We start from the raw sequence: 18,765 nt of genomic DNA, 5'->3' as shown, positions 1-18,765 counted from the left end.
CACCCCAGTTCAGACACGGCTATATGCAAATCAGTCTGACCCTGTGCCTCATGGGAACAGTCCAGCCCGAACTGCCAAGCCATGTCTTCCCTGGACCGGAAACAAGCTTCCGAGGACTGGTTTCTGGCATTCCAGCCGTCTTCCGCCCGGCTTGCTTGAATCCAGTGGCAAAGTGAGCAAGGAAATCACGTCTGAGCATACCCTGCCACACTTATGGCGGCCAAAAGCGGTACAAAAGCGGAGTGGTGATGGACGGAGCATCTGAATCAATAAAACACTCACACCCAGTCAAAAGATCTGAGTTTAATCCATCACCGTTCTTTTGCCCACTCCGCCACCCCAGTTCAGACACGGCTATATGCAAATCAGTCTGACCCTGTGCCTCATGGGAACAGTCCAGCCCGAACTGCCAAGCCATGTCTTCCCTGGACCGAAAACAAGCTTCCGAGGACCGGTTTCTGGCATTCCAGCCGTCTTCAGCCCGGCTTGCTTGAATCCAGTGGCAAAGTGAGCAAGGGACTCATGCCTGAGCATACCCTGCCACACTTATGGCGGCCAAAAGCGGTACAAAAGGAGAGTGGTGATGGACAGAGCATCTGAATCAATCAAACACTCACACCCAGTCAAAAGATCTGGGTTTAATCCATCACCGTTCTTTAGCCCACTCCGCCACCCCAGTTCAGACACGGCTATATGCAAATCAGTCTGACCCTGTGCCTCATGGGAACAGTCCAGCCCGAACTGCCAAGCCATGTCTTCCCTGGACCGGAAACAAGCTTCCGAGGACCGGTTTCTGGCATTCCAGCCGTCTTCAGCCCGGCTTGCTTGAATCCAGTGGCAAAGTGAGCAAGGGACTCACGTCTGAGCATACCCTGCCACACTTATGGCGGCCAACAGCGGTACAAAAGGGGAGTGGTGATGGACGGAGCATCTGAATCAATCAAACACTCACACCCAGTCAAAAGATCTGGGTTTAATCCATCACCGTTCTTTAGCCCACTCTGCCACCCCAGTTCAGACACGGCTATATGCAAATCAGTCTGACCCTGTGCCTCATGGGAACAGTCCAGCCCGAACTGCCAAGCAAGTCTTCCCTGGACCGGAAACAAGCTTCCGAGGACCGGTTTCTGGCATTCCAGCCGTCTTCAGCCCGGCTTGCTTGAATCCAGTGGCAAAGTGAGCAAGGGACTCACGTCTGAGCATACCCTGCCACACTTATGGCGGCCAAAAGCGGTACAAAAGGGCAAAAGGGGAGTGGTGATGGACGGAGCATCTGAATCAATCAAACACTCACACCCAGTCAAAAGATCTGGGTTTAATCCATCACCGTTCTTTAGCCCACTCCGCCATCCCAGTTCAGACACGGCTATATGCATGGCGGCCAAAAGCGGTACGGTACGGTGATGGATTAAACCCAGATCTTTTGACTGGGTGTGAGTGTTTGATTGATTCAGATGCTCCGTCCATCACCACCCCCTTTTGTACCGCTTTTGGCCGCCATAAGTGTGGCAGGGTATGCTCAGACGTGAGTCCCTTGCTCACTTTGCCACTCGATTCAAGCAAGCCGGGCTGAAGACGGCTAGAATGCCAGAAACCGGTCCTAGGAAGCTTGTTTCCGGTCCAGGGAAGACATGGCTTGGCAGTTCGGGCTGTACTGTTCCCATGAGGCACAGGGTCGGACTGATTTGCATATAGCCATGTCTGAACTGGGGTGGCAGAGTGGGCTAAAGAACGGTGATGGATTAAACCCAGATCTTTTGACTGGGTGTGAGTGTTTGATTGATTCAGATGCTCTGTCCATCACCACCCCCTTTTGTACACACATCAGCGGCAAGACGCCACGGCAATCGAGCGCTTTATAAACTCCTATCCTATCCTATTCTATTAAATCTTTCCACAGCTCCATTTCCAGCCGGGTGGTACACAGAGGTTGTTTTATAATTAATTCCGTTTCTATCCACAAACTCCTTGAATGCACCAGAGGTGAACTGGCTTCCGTTGTCACTCACCATAGTCTTAGGAATACCTTCCCTTATGAATACTTCTTACATGAATTTCTGTACATCGTTAGTGTCTACTTTTCCGCATACTTTTACTTCTGGCCACTTTGAGAGGTGATCCACCATTACAACTACATATACGGTTTCTTCTTGCCACTTCACAGGTCCCATTAAATCTATTCCGACTCTTTCCCATGGCATATTTGGGCATTTTAATGGCTGGAGCGGAGGACGTAGGGTTGTTTGTGTTTTATCCGAATTCTCACATTCCATGCAGTTTCTAATGCCCCTCTCAATCTGTATGTCACATCCCGGCCACCAACACCAACATTTGATTCTGTTTTTTGTTTTGCTCATTCCCAAATGTCCTTTGTGGCAAATACTTATTATTCTTTCTCTGAGTTCTTTAGGTGGCACCACTTTACCTTGTCTCAAAATCAGGTTGTCTTCCACTGATAGTTAATTTCTAAGTTCCCAAAACACGCTCAATTCATTCCCTACGTTGTTTTTCCTTGACCATCCTTCCACAATGTATTTTTTAAATTTTTTGTAATTGTTCATCACAAGAATATTCCCTACTCCATTCATCCTTCTTTATGGTTGGGAATTCCTCGTTGATACTTGCAACGCATAGCTCTTCATCCTGTGCCTCACTTCCGGTATTCTTTAAAGGTAGTCTACTCAGGAAATCCGCTACCACGTTCTTTACTCCAGGTAGGTACTGAACCTCATAATTATCATCCAGTAGTCTGATGGATAGGCGTGCTAAACGTGGTGATGCATTGTATAATCCTTTCACAGTAAGTACTTTAGTTAGCGGTTTGTGGTAACACCTTAGGATTATTTTTTTTCCCCAAATGTATTGTCGGAAATGTTCCATTCCCCACACGCAAGCTATCGCCTCCCTTTCGATTACAGAGTATCTTTCCTCTGTAGCTGTTAGAGAGCGTGATGCAACCTCTATTTTAATTTCCTTTCCGTTCTTTTCAATCTGCGTAAGAACTGCTCCAATACCATTTCCGCTTGCGTCTGTGGTGATTACACACTCCAGATTTCCATCAAATCCTAGCAAGGCAGGTGCCTCACACACTTCTTTTTTTAGTTGTACAAAACTTCTTACGCATTCTTCAGACCATTCGTATTTAGTCTTGTTCTTCAATAGCTTCCTGATTTCATAAGTTTTTGCTGAAAAGTCCTTCACAAATTTCGAGTAGTCCTCCACCAGCCCTAGAAACGCTCTGAGTTCATCTTTGTTGGTGGGCACTGGTGCATCTTTAATTGTCATTATGAGTTCTTTTATTGGTTTAATACCTTCACTCGAAACTTCGTGACCTCGGTAGTTCACACAATTTTTCCTAAACTTGCACTTTTTCTTGGCAGGGGATACTGATCTATGAGAATGTTCTTGTTTAAGTCTCGTAGGTCCATGATTACCTTAATTTTCCATTTGGTCTTCTTGCAACTACCAAAGGTGCAACCCACTCAGCTGACTCTGCAGGTTCTATTATGTCAGCTTCCAATAACTTATTAATTTCTTCTCAGACTTTGTCTCTCGGTGTTAAAGGTATCTGTCTCACTTTGTGTACACATGGGGTGGCATTCTCTTTCAACTTGATCTGGTGCTGGAACCCTTTCAATTTGCCTATCTTCCCATTAAACACCTTTCGGAACCTTTCTACAAGGTCTTTTGTCGTTAATGTGTCTTGTTGCATAACTAGCACGAGTTCAGGACTGTTAGGATTTAGAGTGATGCCCAGTTGTCCCTGGTCCTTCCACCCTAATATGGATGGGCCAGTAGCTGCTACATACATTTTGCTTTCCATTTCTCTTTCCTTGAAAACAAAATTAAGTGTCCTGTAACCAACCAGCTCGATTGGTTCCCCTGTGTAAGTTTTTAACATTATATCCGGTTTCTTCATTTTGTTCCCCAGAACTTCTTTAAAATTATTACACTAAACCTCCTGGTTAATGATTGTGCAAGGAGACCCAGAATCTGCTATTATTTCCATCTCCACCCCTCCTATTGTCATTTTGCACAAAGGTTTTTTCTTGATTTTATCACGATCTTCTTCATTTTCTTCAGTTACATTAAGTACGCATAGATTATATTCAGATTCATCTGATGATTCAGTTTCTATTTCCACCTCTACTTGTACATACTTCACTTTTGCTATCTCTCTTCTAGTGCACGATTTTTGGAAATGTCCTATGAGTCCGCACTTGCCACACTTGTTGTTCATTGCTGGACAATTCCAATCATTTGCCAGTTGTTTGCTGCTACCACAACGATAACATTTCAATTCTTCAAACTTTTTTTCGTAATTTCTCTGTTTAGGTCTGTCATTTCCTTTGCTTCTGTACTCATTATTTTTTTTTCTTAGTACCAATTACTTTTGCAACTAAGGAAGATGTCATTTTTGTTTTTTGTTTAATTGATGACTTCTTTTGCACATCTTCCAGTCAATTCCGCTTTTTTTTACAATTTCAATGACTTGTTGCAGCGGCTTCTCACCCTTAGCCCACAGCGCATCCTGTATATTCGGGTTGGCAGCGCACATAACAATTTGGTCTCTTATCAAGTCATTGTGCATATTTTCAAATTCGCAAGTTAATGCCAAGTTTTTCAATGCAGCTACATATTCATAAACACTTTCTTCCTTTCCTTGTTTTCTTCTGCAGAACTTATATCTGTGAACTGCTACACAAACAGTAGGTTTGTAATAGCCATCTAAATCTTCAATAGCTTCATTATACACATTCCTGTTCTCTCCTTCACGTGCTTTCTTATTAATGTTTTTGTATACTTCTAATCCACCAGCACCCAAACAATGTAATAGGATTTTTTTCTTTTCTTCAGGTTTCATAGGTTCATCATCTTTTTTAAAAGTGGACACATAGTTTGCAAAATACTCTTTCCATGTGTCCCACTTAACTGATGGTGTTCCTGATCCATTCAAAAACGGTTCAGGTGGCTGTTAAGTTGTTTATGTTGCTGTTTGCCATGGTGAGTCACCAAAATCACTTCCCTTATCGCTTTTTATTATGTGAAAAACGTTCCTTACTTTCAGTTTACCGTGCTTTCTATTCTAGGTAGTTTGATACTCCCATGAATTGTACAGTAAAACACTTATTTTCTAATTTAATTCCTCATGTGCTGTGTTTATTATTGTTTTCCTCCTCTAAGAGTTTGCAAAGTTATTCGTATTTCTTTTTTTTAATTGTAATTTGCTATTCCTTCTGTTCAGCTTAAAACGTTTCTCTGAGTGTGCAATAATCTACTTCATTAGCGCAGAGCTAGCGTGTTTATTACTTAGTGGCACAACGTTGTTTTACTCATTTTCATTTCAAAGATGGCGTCGGGCGCGTCAATATAAGTCATGCCGCCCTTCGCGCCACGCTTCTGAGGAGATAGTAATCAGAGCTTTTCTTCATGCGCACTGAACACCTGAGGCAATATTCGCCCGCACTCTGCTTCGCCTGCTTTTCCACCACACCGCTTGGCTTAATCCTCTCACACACGATGCCAACGGTCAACTGGACAATCAGGCATGCATCCGGTGCTTCATTTAAGGTAAAAGCCTCGTTATGTTACACTTCTTTCTTATGCCTCCTCAAATTAGGCGATTTTCTCAAATATTATTTCACAAGCCTTTAACTCACCCCCTTGGACACAAAAAGAAAAGAAACAAAACACAGAAAACAAAAGAACAAGAAGGCTCTCAATGAATGTAATCATTTAAGTAAGCAGGTGGGTGACGAGAGCGAGGACTCCTCAAATTAACACTTGCATGAGAAGAATGGGCAGGAAGAGCATCAGGGACAGAAGCCTCAACTTCACATGAAGAAGTAGAAGCATCACCACTACCCACCTCCTCCCGTACAGGAGGCAGGGAAGAGGCATTGTAATTCCCAAAGTTCACAGGATGGTCAGATACATCCCATCCTCGTCGCCAAATGTTGTAAGATGAATAGACGATCTGACACGCAGGTAGAAGGCAGGTAGGATGTTTATTACAGCACAGAAGCAAACAGCACTGAAGCCCATCTGGCCAAGCACAAACTGCCACAAAATAGAACATGTAGGAGCATCATAGGGAGAACCTTCAGGCAATCTAGAAGGCTGGCTAGAAAGGAAGACTAAGGGAAGATAAGCACTGTACAACATCTGACTTTCATGCGCTTGATGTTAGGATTCAGTTTTCACCCAATCTGTCAGACCTCTTCAAATATTTATCTCTCTTCTTTCCTTACCGGAGAGTTCTTTAATCGCGTGGGTGTCACGGTGTGTTGTCCCCGACCTTGTCGCCAAATTGTAAAGATCCCTCAGGGGACCGGCAGTATAGTATTACGTTGTTTATTGCTAAGACAACACACCAAGGCTTGTGGTCACAGGAATAGCTAAGGTCAGCTGACACTCAGGTGACAACTGTCAAAACGAACACTCAGCTGCAAACGTTCCAGCTGATTACAACCAATCACGCACGGGCATAGCAAGCGCGAGCAGGGGTAAGGGAAAGAGAAGGGTAAAGATACAACACAGACACTGCCAGTTTGGGGTTTCCTCAGTGCTGGTGTGTTCCCCTAGTGAATTATCTGCCCCAGCACATACACCATGGTAGGTAAGGTCTATTTGTATGCTTGTGCCCCTGCTTTCGGGAATTGACAACATGGGCAACTCCAGGCACGTTGCTCGTGCGGATACACTTTTCCTGTTGTTCCACAAACGTGACTGTCTGGGGCTCAGCACTGCAGCAAGGCTCATGCAGATGACGGTCAAGGACAGCGGTGCTGCTAGCGGGCTGTGGGTGATTGTATGGGTTTGTACAGGGTACCTGCTGTCTGCCACGCTTTTCCTCCCCATGCCGAAACACCATACCTCAAGGGGTAAAGTTGTAGGTCTTACCCTCAACTGGCGCAGGGCCTGCATGAGCGACCTGCAAGGAGCGCTGCCTTTGCTTTTGCGCTGTCCACCATCTTGTGCAGTCTCTCAGCAGGCGGGCAGCAGATGGCAGTGCTGCAATATGTTGGAGACAAAGGATCTCCGATTTCACGTCACAATGTGGAAAGGCTGCACCCTCATCTAGGGACGAGATACCCAATTCCTCCAGCAGGCCGATAGAGGTGATGCCTTAATGCGTATCTCCTCCTTTTTCATGGCGGATGGTTGCAGGGAGCAAGGGGTGGGGTTTCTGCAAAGTCATCAGCGTGGACGCTTTCTATTCATGCCGCAATTCAGCACGCAGGCGGCAACATGAACATCAAACTGTGGTAGGCAACCAGCCACCTCTCTCCTACCTCAGGGCGGGTTGGTACGGCAGGGGCTGAAGGGCATTGCAGGTGGGCGCAACTGTGCTCACTCTCCCCGGTTGTAAAGTTATGAATAATGGTCCATTCGTTGTTGGTAACTTCATGAATATTTATTGAAGTTACAGGAAATAAAGTACATAAATGAAGAACCCCACCAGGAGCAGTCTGAATGTCGCTCAGCCCTTAACCCAACTGACTCAAAGCTTACTCACATTCCAATTCCAAACATTCCAACACACACGTAACCAGGCTGAGCATCACATTACATCATCTCTCTTTTTTTAATAATAAAAAGGAGAAACTGAAATGACAGGTTGAGCAACACATTACATCATCTCTCTTTTTTTAATAATAAAAGGAGATGAAAAGATAAAGTAGTGAGTGGGAGAAACAATGAGGAAGACTGAAGAAACAAATAAGAAAGTCTGAAGGCACTAAAGATAAGAAAGACTGAAGGCACTAAAGACGACTCATTCACCCATCTCCCCTTTTCCGAAAACAAACAACCAAAGCACTCCCACGACAAGAACAGGAAGCGACTCAAGTACAAAAATCATGAAAGTTGGCGGGCCGACATGAAATAATACAAGAGTAGAATCTGAAAAGAAAACATGACACCATGTGGCAAATGTGTATAAAGGACATTAAATAAATGGGGACACACCACATAAGTAGATGTGGGGACACACCATAAAACAGTATAAACACAAAGAAATGTGTACAAAAATATGAATGTGTGTTAAACGCATTAAAAAGATGGGGACACATCACATAAATAGATGTGGGGACACACCATAAAAATAGAATGACATTAAATAGATGGGGACACCCCACACAAGTGAGGACACCACATAAGTAGATGTGGGGACACACCATGAAAACAGTACAACATGTGCATAAATTGCAATACATGAAATGTACGAGAGGAGCTTAAAAGCTTGTACCAGTGGAGCTTAAAAGCATGGTGTGGTTAGCAGTACACAAACAAATGCATTTGCATTTCTAAAGGGCCACACGTAATGAATACCATACCATCAATTTAAGAACAGTGCACAGATGAATGCATTTGAATTGGTGCGAAGGAGAATGCATTTGCATCTCAAGGAACAACACGTAATAAACTATACATTTTAAGAACAGTGCACCGATTAATGCATTTGCATTGGTGCGAAGGAGAATGCATTTGCATCTCAAGGAACAACACGTAATAAACCATAAATTTCAAAAACAGTGCACCGATTAATGCATTTGCATTGGTGTGGTAAAAAGTGCATTTGCACTGGAGACTAACTAGGACTATAAAATCATTACATTTTATACATGCCTGTATACGAATCATGAAAGGCTTAAAGTAAAATACTTATTGAAATCACTGTAAAATTCAAATCATTAAGAACTTATGAATAACGTAACTGTAAATATAATGTAGGTGTAGAGCAGATAAAGGTAATAGCATCTTCATAAAAGAGGTAACACTTAACAGAACTTTCGACGTCTGCATTATCAATCTCTAATTCACATCATCATCAAAGTGCAACGATGGAAAATAACCATTAGGTGGCAGTGTTGTGACAAATAAAAGTATTGTACTTTGATAAACAGCAGATCGAGGTGATGAGTTTCCAGAGAAAACGACTTCAGTACTTGTGGAAAAACAATGGATAGAAAGCATGCCGGGAATCCGTGGAATGCAAGACTGGAGAAACGGTGTCAGAGTAATAACGGAAACCGAGTGAAAAGCATCCTGATATGACTCAACTGTTATGAGAGAAACAGTACCTGCAGAAGATGAAATGAAACGCTCCAAGGACTCTAAATTGAATTGAAAGAGTACCTGCAGATTGGAATAAAGCGCTCAAAGAATCAAAGCGTCTGTAAAAACCACAAGGAAAACAGAGTGAAAGTCTTCTTGAAGTGACTTCACCGACTTCATGCAGGTAATAAAAAATAACGGGAAGAAAATGCACATAATCAAGATGGCGGCACGTTTTTGACGTTGAGCCGGGTGGCTGATGGCTAAAGAATGCTCCTCTTATCGATGGACAGCTGTGGTAACGTTGCGAAGTCGTCACAGTGTAAGGAAGGTTTGATGAGTGAAGATGCCTCGCGCTGACTTTGAAAGACGCAAACATCAACGGTAAGAGCGCGAGCAATATCTATGTGCTCTTAACTTTTAACATATTAGTAAAGTATAATTAAGAAAATTCTCAAGTTAAACACTTGACACACTGCTGCTGAAGAAAATGTAAAACTCCCTTCCGCCTGCTGCTGAAGTAAAAGGAACACTCTTTCGTTCACTAAAAAGAGCAGGTCAGGAGAAAGCAGAAAACAAACAGTTGTACTCCGGTTGAGGGTCACTCTTTCACCTTTCCTTCCCTTTACTTGGTTTAGCCTTTTCTTCCACAAACTGGGTTTATTGTAAACGGAACCCGTCCTCGTAGCGGGTATTTAACAAAAGGCTTTCTTCAGCAGGGCACTCACAAGCTCGCAGGAATTGGCATGCAGTTAGCACACGAGAAAAACACTCTTGTGCCCCTTAAGGTTTAATTTTGCCGCTTTCGAAAATACACCTCACTGCCCTCGAGAAATTCTTTTGTCGGCAATAAGAGTCCTGCTTCAAATTATCTCAGGTTTAAAGTTCATTTATACTCTGCGATGTAAATAACTGGCACTTCTAGGGCGACCGGTGAGAGGTCACTGGTGGGGTTCTGGGTGCCAGTACGCTTTATCTGCTTTGAAGGTTTCTTGCTGCAAAGTTCCTTATCTTAAGTTTCTATTTTCATTCCGTTTTTTTCAAACAAAAGTCTTCTTTGAAATTGACACGGAGGTCCGTTTAAAACCCGTCGCCAGATGTAAAGTTATGAATAATGGTCCATTCGTTGTTGGTAACTTCATGAATATTTATTGAAGTTACAGGAAATAAAGTACATAAATGAAGAACCCCACCAGGAGCAGTCTGAATGTCGCTCAGCCCTTAACCCAACTGACTCAAAGCTTACTCACATTCCAATTCCAAACATTCCAACACACATGTAACCAGGCTGAGCATCACATTACACCGGTGTCATTACAGTCACCCTGCAACGGTGGCAGAGGGGTGGGGTGCCGTAGAATGAGGTTACACGTCTCCCATGAGGAACAGTTTGGTGGTTGCCAGCAAGACCTGCTTGTCGCCAATGTTGGATCGTGAGCCCAAGGCCCACATGCTGTGGAAATGACGAACACCAACACAGTGATTATCGTTACTAGCAATGGCCTTGAGCATGTGCACTCTGGCTCTTATATTGGCACGGTACCTGCTGGTGACGCCTGTGTTGGATGGGTGTGGGGTGGATATATGGGCCAGCCCTCGAGGCAGTGGCTGGCAAAACACTAGACTGGGTCCAGCAGGACACAACAGCTGCTTTCAACACGGCTGGTGTATTTAACACTAACGTATTCTGCCTCATAGATGCTTGATGTAATATCACTTCTTACCAATCAGAAGCCAAATTGCTTTGGAGACTAGGACCGAGCGTTGGCAATGCCAATAGGACTGGCTGCACCAACAAATGAAAAGATGAGCATTCACCAGTGCTGCTTGCATGCATTGTATGTGAAAGGAATCAAAACCCTAATTTAGATTTAGGCCTTCATTATTGTGTTCATTATTTTGTTTTACCCGTCACCTGCTCACAAACTAAGAATCTTTTTGATGTAAAGAAAGAAAAACAGTATAATGTGGTTTAAATGTGTGGTTAAACATGCATGTTAAGTTGTACATTTGTATCTGGAAATATCCTACAGCCTGCTTTCAAAAAAGGTCTAAATGTGGTCTGGCTTAAGTGTTTTTTCTTCCCATTGTATTCTGGCTGAGAAAAATCCTGTCTTGAATATGTAACAGGAAATTCGGAGCAGCAAGAATGTTCTAATTGTAGTCTGTAAGTGTGGTGTGAGAAGTCACGAACACAGGGAAAAGCTGCAGGAAATGCATGTCATCTGGGTGGAATATAACAGAAAAGCAGGAAGCTTTTTCCTTTGTGAACATTGTATTAAATATAGATCTAGGACAAAATTAGTATTTTAAGACTAGACTCGAAGTGTGTGTAAGTTGAGACCGACTTGTGCTTTTCTTATAGAACGTCGCTCTCCCAGCTGAATTACTCTGGCATATGCAATAAACCTGTTTGTACTCCTTTTGTTACAGATGTGGTGATTAAATGATTTTCGCTGCTTAAAGGATGACATTGTGGCGAGCCAGCCAGGAGATCCCATTTGCTCCGGCCTTGGTGCTGGGGAAGTTACCCATCGGGCAACTAATTTAGTTGTGCACAATTTGAGGAGGTTGACAGATGCCCATTGAGACGAAAGATCTATTTTTTGGACGACAGGGGTACCAGTCTGGGGGACATCTGCAGCGGCCAGATAGGGTAGGTAAAAAGGGCGATCATCAAATCCCTGTGTATTGATCCACAACTGTTACAAACGGAGATGTGTATTTAGTTCATCCTGGCAGACTTTGTTTCGGAATCGTCAGAGAAATAGATGTTTAATTAGTTAAACTTGCCAGACTCTTTCTTTCCCTTGAGGAATTATTAGAGAAATAGGAATTATATAAAAAGTTCATCCTGACAGTTTGAATTAGGAAAACGTCAGAGAAAGAGAGAAAAAAGTTGACATTTTGTATTTATATGTTATGTGTGTTGCTATTTTAAACAAAATGTATATATAATGTAGATTTGTGATTGTTAGATCATGTATGCTAGATCATGAGTTCTATTACATTGTCAGAGGTACCAACTGTTTTTTTTGGTCTTAACTCCATTGGGACAGGATCCTTTAAGAATAGTACAAGTTGGGTCTACTAGGATCCCAGGTAGATTTATTCCTTGTAATATAGATCCATGTGATTTGATTGTAGGTGTGTTGTGTGAAACTCTTGAAAGTATCCCACAACTTTCTTATTTAGGGATAACTGAATATGAGGCTAAACAAAAGGGAGTAGTCTGTGTTATAGTCCACAAGTGTTTTCCTCACGAACAGGAATGGTAAAAGGTTTTGGTAGATTAAAAGGAAAATTGTGAGGTAATGCCTTTCTTTAAGAAATCTTCCCAGGGGAAGTAGGGAGAGAGAGGGACTCCTTTAGGCCATATGATTTCCACATTTCCAGGAGACTCTGATAGAATAAAAAGACATTGTCAGGATTCCCATGTAGAAGCCACAGCACCACACCCAACATATTCTGAGATAATTAAACAGCCCTTATGCCGTCAGGGTGTGTATCCATCATTGTCAGAGGAAGATAGGGAATCAACTACTTCAATAGACTCAGTGGACACTGATGTTCCAGCTTTAGGCTATAAAGATCTGATATTAATACTCCGTACTGACATAAACAAAGGTTCACCAAATGTTGATGACTCTTTTTAAATGGGGGAGGTTGATCTTTCTTAAACAATAATAAAGATTCTCTTAAACCTGAAAAAGTATATGAGGGAACAGTGTCCCTAACAGGAGATATTTCAGTAAAATTAAGAAAAGACAATAATGGAAAATTGCTGAAACAATAGTCAAAAGACATATTAGAATGGGCTAGCAAGATGTCTCAAAACTCAAGTGAGGGAAATGGATATTATACTAGCACCCCACAGGTGAGGTTTGACTTAGGGGCACGATCAGAAATACATCAGGAAGAGGATAAGGGTTATCATGACATGGCCACCAGTGTAAAGGGAATTCAGAATACAATTAAGAGATTAAGCCTTATTGCTGATGACTGCTCAAATATATGTAATTCCATATCATTTAAACCAGATGAAAAGCCAGTTGTGAGGGACATATGATATGATCTAGGAATCAAGAATGTGACAGGAGAGGATGAGAAAGATGAGGAAGAAATAAACTCACTGGGTAGTGAAATTAGAAGGGTTCTTGGCGGGGAACGCAGGGAATTGTGGCAACAGAAATACTGAAATAAATAGAAGAAGATTAGAGGAACAAAGTGCCTTTAGATAACAAATAAGAGGAGAGCAGGTGTTTCCCAGTAGAATAACAAGGTCTGGGCATCCATTTCGAGCAGAGGGTATGATAGAGTTAGGACAAAGTTCCCCTCCGACTGAAGTAAAATACCTTCATGTACGAAATATGCAGGGGGTGACAAGTTTTATACAGGGAAAAGAAAGGAAAGGAAATAGTGACTTGACACCCAATGAAATAGTAGCAAAGGGAGAAAATAGTTGGTATAATGTTGTCACATTTACTAATAACCTTGCAGGGTGGACAGAAGGTATGGTGCCACAGATGAAAGTGTGTCCAAGAGCAGGATCCTTTGACCCTGAATTGATAAATATGGCTGATTTGTGTATTTTTCAAGGTTATGATGAACCAGAGTGGAATTATGATTACATGCAATAACATCTGTGTGTGTGGAAGAAATATACTTTGAGGTCTCAGACACGTTATGAGAGACATGGCGGCAGGAATACCGCTGTAATGCTGATGCCACTGGTGTATAAAACACAGGAAGCACAGCCTGTCTATGTTCCATGGTAACATATGGATAAAGAAAATCTGAAAAAAGCCCTGCCTCCATTACACAAAGGGGCTGAAATGGATAAAAGCATTTGAAAATGCAACAGCTGGGATACCGTTAGCTCTTGGAGATGTAAAGAGCCTGTTGAGCTCCATAGTAGGGGATGAGGTGAACAGTATAATGAGAAGTGCAGGGATACAAGGAGTAACTATTACTAAAGGAAAACATGGTGGGTCTGCTTTTGGAGTAGTGCGCTCCAGGGTGTGGACTGTATTAAGGAATAGGTACCCACACCGACCAGATAGTGGGGCATTGATGACACAAACTATGTCTCCAGGACAGTCATTTTTTTTTTTTTAAGATCAATGGTCCCAAATTTTATTTAGTTTCACAGGTAACAAGACAATTGGTCACACAATGTCATAAAAAAGAATAATTACTACAAACGTTACCCAGCCAGTAGCATGTTTTGACATGACGGTCATACATAAGTGAAAATAAACAGTAGCCAGGGGAGATGCATTAGTCCGCAAACGGCAGTGTCAGGAAAAGTCTCGGGTTGCAGTGCTCGTAGCCCGCAGCACTGCAAAAGGACCAATGTGGTCATGAAAGTCAACAACCATTGTCTTAGGCCGCTTTCCCTGGTCGGCACAGAAGCAATCAAAGGCAGGATCATATCCCACACTAGTATATGGGCCGCTGGGTTACAGTCTCCTGATCTTGGCAGTGTCCAACCGGCATTGTGTGAAGAGTAAACGGGGAGGGGAAATCGGACATCATCATGGGTACAGTAGAAACAATCTCACTGCCAACCAGGAGACACAACAGGGAATCAAAAGAAGGGGGGGGAGGGAAAAACATTTCAACAACAGTCGGACTAGTATTTGCGTGTACAGTAATGTATCAGTGATCCTAGCTGCGTGTGTTGCACCCTATGTGGGCAGTGTGGGGGCGGGGGCGGCTGAGGATGTAGGGTCGCTGCGATCGTGGGGCAGGGGGGGGGGGCACGACAGGGGACTCCTCCTGCTGGGCAGGACCTCGGTGGCCGGGGGAGGGAAGGGGGGGGAGGAGGGGGGCTCGCTCCACAACCGGACGGCAGACGACAGGACCCTCACTGTGTCGCGTCGGGGCAGTCACTCCACACCGGCCCGGGTGCACGCCCGGTGGTACGTGGCCAGGGCAGCGTCCCAATCTTGGGCAATCGGGTACTTCCGGAGGCCCGCGGTCTCTTCCCTGTGTAGAGACATACTCTCCGCGCAAGCCCAGTTGATCTCCAGGACAGTCATGTGCGGACTACATAACAATGTTGAAGAAAAAGTGGGAAGCAGATGTAGGACCTGTAGACATGGGAGGTAGTTGTAGATTATTCTACAATGTTTTAAAACAGGGGCTTGTAGTGTACGCATAGAAATGCTAATACATCCCCAAGAGGCACTCCGTGGGTAATCATGCAATGATTCAAAAGGTTGTTGTCCAAAAAGTTGTTTGTTTATTCAACAAGGTTCATAGGTGATTTATTCGATGATATTAACATCATATCATTCCAATAGGTAGGTCTCTTAAGTTAGAAGAATGAAAGTAAACTGCTCCAATGCATTTCGGGAGGGGAGCCCTTTATCACGGAGTGTTCATGTCTGTAGTGGCAGCGTTCGCTACTGCAAAGGTTCAGAAACTTGGCCACAGCGTCAAGCCAAGTTTCTGAACCTTTGCAGTAGCGAACGCTGCCACTACAGACATGAACACTCCGTGATAAAGGGCTCCCCTCCCGAAATGCATTGGAGCAGTTCACTTTCATTCTTCTAACTTAAGACACCTACCTATTGGAATGATAGGATGTTAATATCATCAAATAAATCACCTATGAACCTGTTGAATAAACAAACAACTTTTTGGACAACAACCTTTTGAATCATTGCATGATTACCCACGGAGTGCCTCTTGGGGATGTATTAGCATTTCTATGCGTACACTACAAGTTCCTATAATTCACTCGTGTTTTGACGGAAACACCACCCATGAGTGCACCCAAAACCTTCTAAAAAAACTTTCATAATCTCTAAAGAACTATAAACAAAATCGCAGTGCACCACCTATTCCTCTTTCTAGTCACTTAAAACAGGGGCTACCAGGAGACATACAAGACCATTTAGATCAGGGTGTGCTTTAGTTGTAAAACCCTGGGCAGAAATACAAGCACATATTATACATTTTTGTAGGAAAAAGGAAGAAGGAGGGGAGAACTAAAGATCTCAGTGACAGAGCCCAAGCCAAACTGGTGACACAAAAAATACAGAAAAATGAGAAGGAAAAGACAGGAAAAGAAATGACTGTGCAAGTTCCTGTTGCAAACAGGGAGCAAGGAAGAGGTCAAAGACAGGGGAGGCAGATGCAAGGAAGAAGACATTTTAAATGCCATTACTGCGGTAATGTTGGACATTTTATTGCTGAATGTTGCTCCAAGAAGAATGATGAAGCGCAGGGAGTGATAGGAATAGGGAGAGGAAGGGGAAGACAAAATGTGAACACGTCAGGGCCAGCGCCTCAATATGGTCCTTATCAGTATATCCCCTGTGTGGGAATCGCCAGTTTTGTGATGTGTTTCCTTTGACATGACACGTTTTCTCATGTGAATTGCCGGCTCTGCTGCGTTCACCTTGATTGTGCTGCTTTTGGGGCCTCATCGTCCTGCTTGGTTGCGCTGCATTCTCTTGCCAGTTGGTTTGGTCTGCTTGGTTTGGCCTGCCTTCTGTTTTTTCCCCGTGTCATCCTGACCCGTTTCTCTCGCTTCTACGCTTTGCTTGTATTGCGAGTCGACTATTCTCGGTTTGCTCACCCAGACGTGGGAGTCTTCTGTCTCCCTAATGGCCGTCTCCTCAGTGGAGGGGCTCATGGTGCTTTCCTCCCGCCACTAGAGGGCGCTGTGATGCGTCCTCTCGTTCGCCGCGTCTCCAACATTCCACGATTTGCTGATCAGAGACGTGGGCGAACACCAGAGCCTTGCCTGCCAGTACGCCGTGCGGTCCGTAAGGCTCTCATTAGACAGTATATTCTTTAATTACTCCCCCCTGAATGCTCGCATGTGTTGCGAGTCAGTATCTGCCATTAGGCAGTGTGTTTTTCGGCTTCTTTGCCTTGTTGGGGGTCTGTCTTTTGTAGGCCTTAGCCACGCTCCTCTAGAGGGGAGTCTGTATTGGGACGTTTCTCTGGCAGGCTGCCCTTCTATACTTGTTGCACCAGGCTGTTCGTCCTAGAGTTCTGCCCTTACAATTGTGAGCTCTGCTCGCCTGGCATTAGGCCGAGACCCAGCCTCCCCTAAGCTGAGGTTACCCCTCTCTCTAGTTTCCAATTACCTGTGAGGCGCTCTATCTTCTTAATGGAAGAGTGTCAAGAGGAGCCCTACCAGGACGATGAGTGTGAGGAGGATCCCCTCACTTCCCTTCAGTGGGAACACAACAACGTAGATGACTATTTACAAGGCAGTTGAGCAGGCCATCGCTCCTGTGGAGGAGCGCCTGTCTCGCCGTATTGAACAAGCTTGCTCCATGCTGGTCAAGGCTTCCCAGGCCCTTCCTGCTCCTTCGTATGGCGATGGCGGGGCCCCAGCCGACCCTCAGCCCCCACCGTCCAAGCAGCCTAGACATTCCGGGGTGGCTCTGGACGCTTTTGCCCACCTTAAGCAGGCGTTTTTGGCTAGCAAAAATTAGCAGGCATCCTCAACGCCCCCAGGGGACGATGCTGCAGGGGATGCGGATGATGAGCCTGGCCCATCCCTGACTCCCGGCGTGTCCAGACCAGGTTCCCCATCCCCAGAACCTTTGTGCGGACATGCTTGATCCAGATGATGTCCTGCACCCTCGGTCTTCGGACTGGGCCCCCTCCGAGAAAGTGGCCCAGTACGTGGCCAGTAGGATTCAATGGCCATTAGAGGCCGCAGCCAGGAACTGCCTAAGGGCAGAGTGCCCCCGTCCTACACTGGAAGGGAAGGTGGTGGCTACCCCCGAGATTTAACATCGCATGGCCACCTTCCTCCAAAAGTTTGCTAAAGACCCAAAGAGGGGTATTGATAGGTCCTGGCGGGCTTGCCAGGACAAGCTCCTCGATGCCCTTATGCCCCATTACTAAGATTTTAGATATGGCCGAGGAGGCCAAGCAGTCAGGGTCCCTTATTTGGCCAGAGAACCGCTCCGCTTGGGGCCAAACGCGCTGTGGTCTTCCTTGGGAACGCCAAGGCGCAGGAGCCTCCTTATCAAGGTTGACCCCAAGCTTGGGGACTTAGCCGATTTGGAGGCGGGCCCCGTGGCCAAGGGGGTCTCTTTGCAGAGCCCTCTATCAGGGAGCTGGGCAAGTTTGTGAGTACATTCACGTCCCTGGACAAGGCCCAATCCTCGATTCGCAAGGTCTTCCGCTCTCTGGTTCTCCGGGGGGCCGAACGAGGTAGGGGCCGCTGGTCCAGCCATCCTAATCAGGGCAGGGGGCAAGGCTCCAGAGGTGGTCAATACCAAGATCAAGCCAGATTCTGAAACTTTTACCTGACCAGAGAAGGTCGTGGGAAAGGCAGAGGCAGCCGAGGCGGTGGAGCCAGTGAGTGCTCTCCCTTCTTCCCTTCTAAAAGTGGGGGGCCGTCTGGAGCATTTTTTCCAGGCTTGGACTTCTGTCACCGGAGACGCCTGGGTTCTGCAAACTGTTCAGGGATTTTGCATAGAGTTCCACGGGGATCCCTCCCAACCAGTTCCCCGTGCCCTCTTTCCTTCTCGGCCTCGGACGCCGCTCTGGTCGGCCTGGAGGTCTCCTCTCTCAGAATCACTAGCAAAGAGAGGCACACATTAAACAGCACATAATATGCAAAAAAATGACGAAGATATTTTTTGGGAGACTTGAATCAGTTGAAATCTTCTTTATTCTTGTTCCTTGAAACACACAGCCAATGCGTTTCCCCCACAAAGGGCT

Source organism: Lissotriton vulgaris, chromosome 5, assembly GCF_964263255.1.
Source record: "Lissotriton vulgaris chromosome 5, aLisVul1.2, whole genome shotgun sequence".
Classification (NCBI taxonomy): Eukaryota; Metazoa; Chordata; class Amphibia; order Caudata; family Salamandridae; genus Lissotriton; species Lissotriton vulgaris.
Note: the sequence above shows the minus strand (reverse complement) of the source record.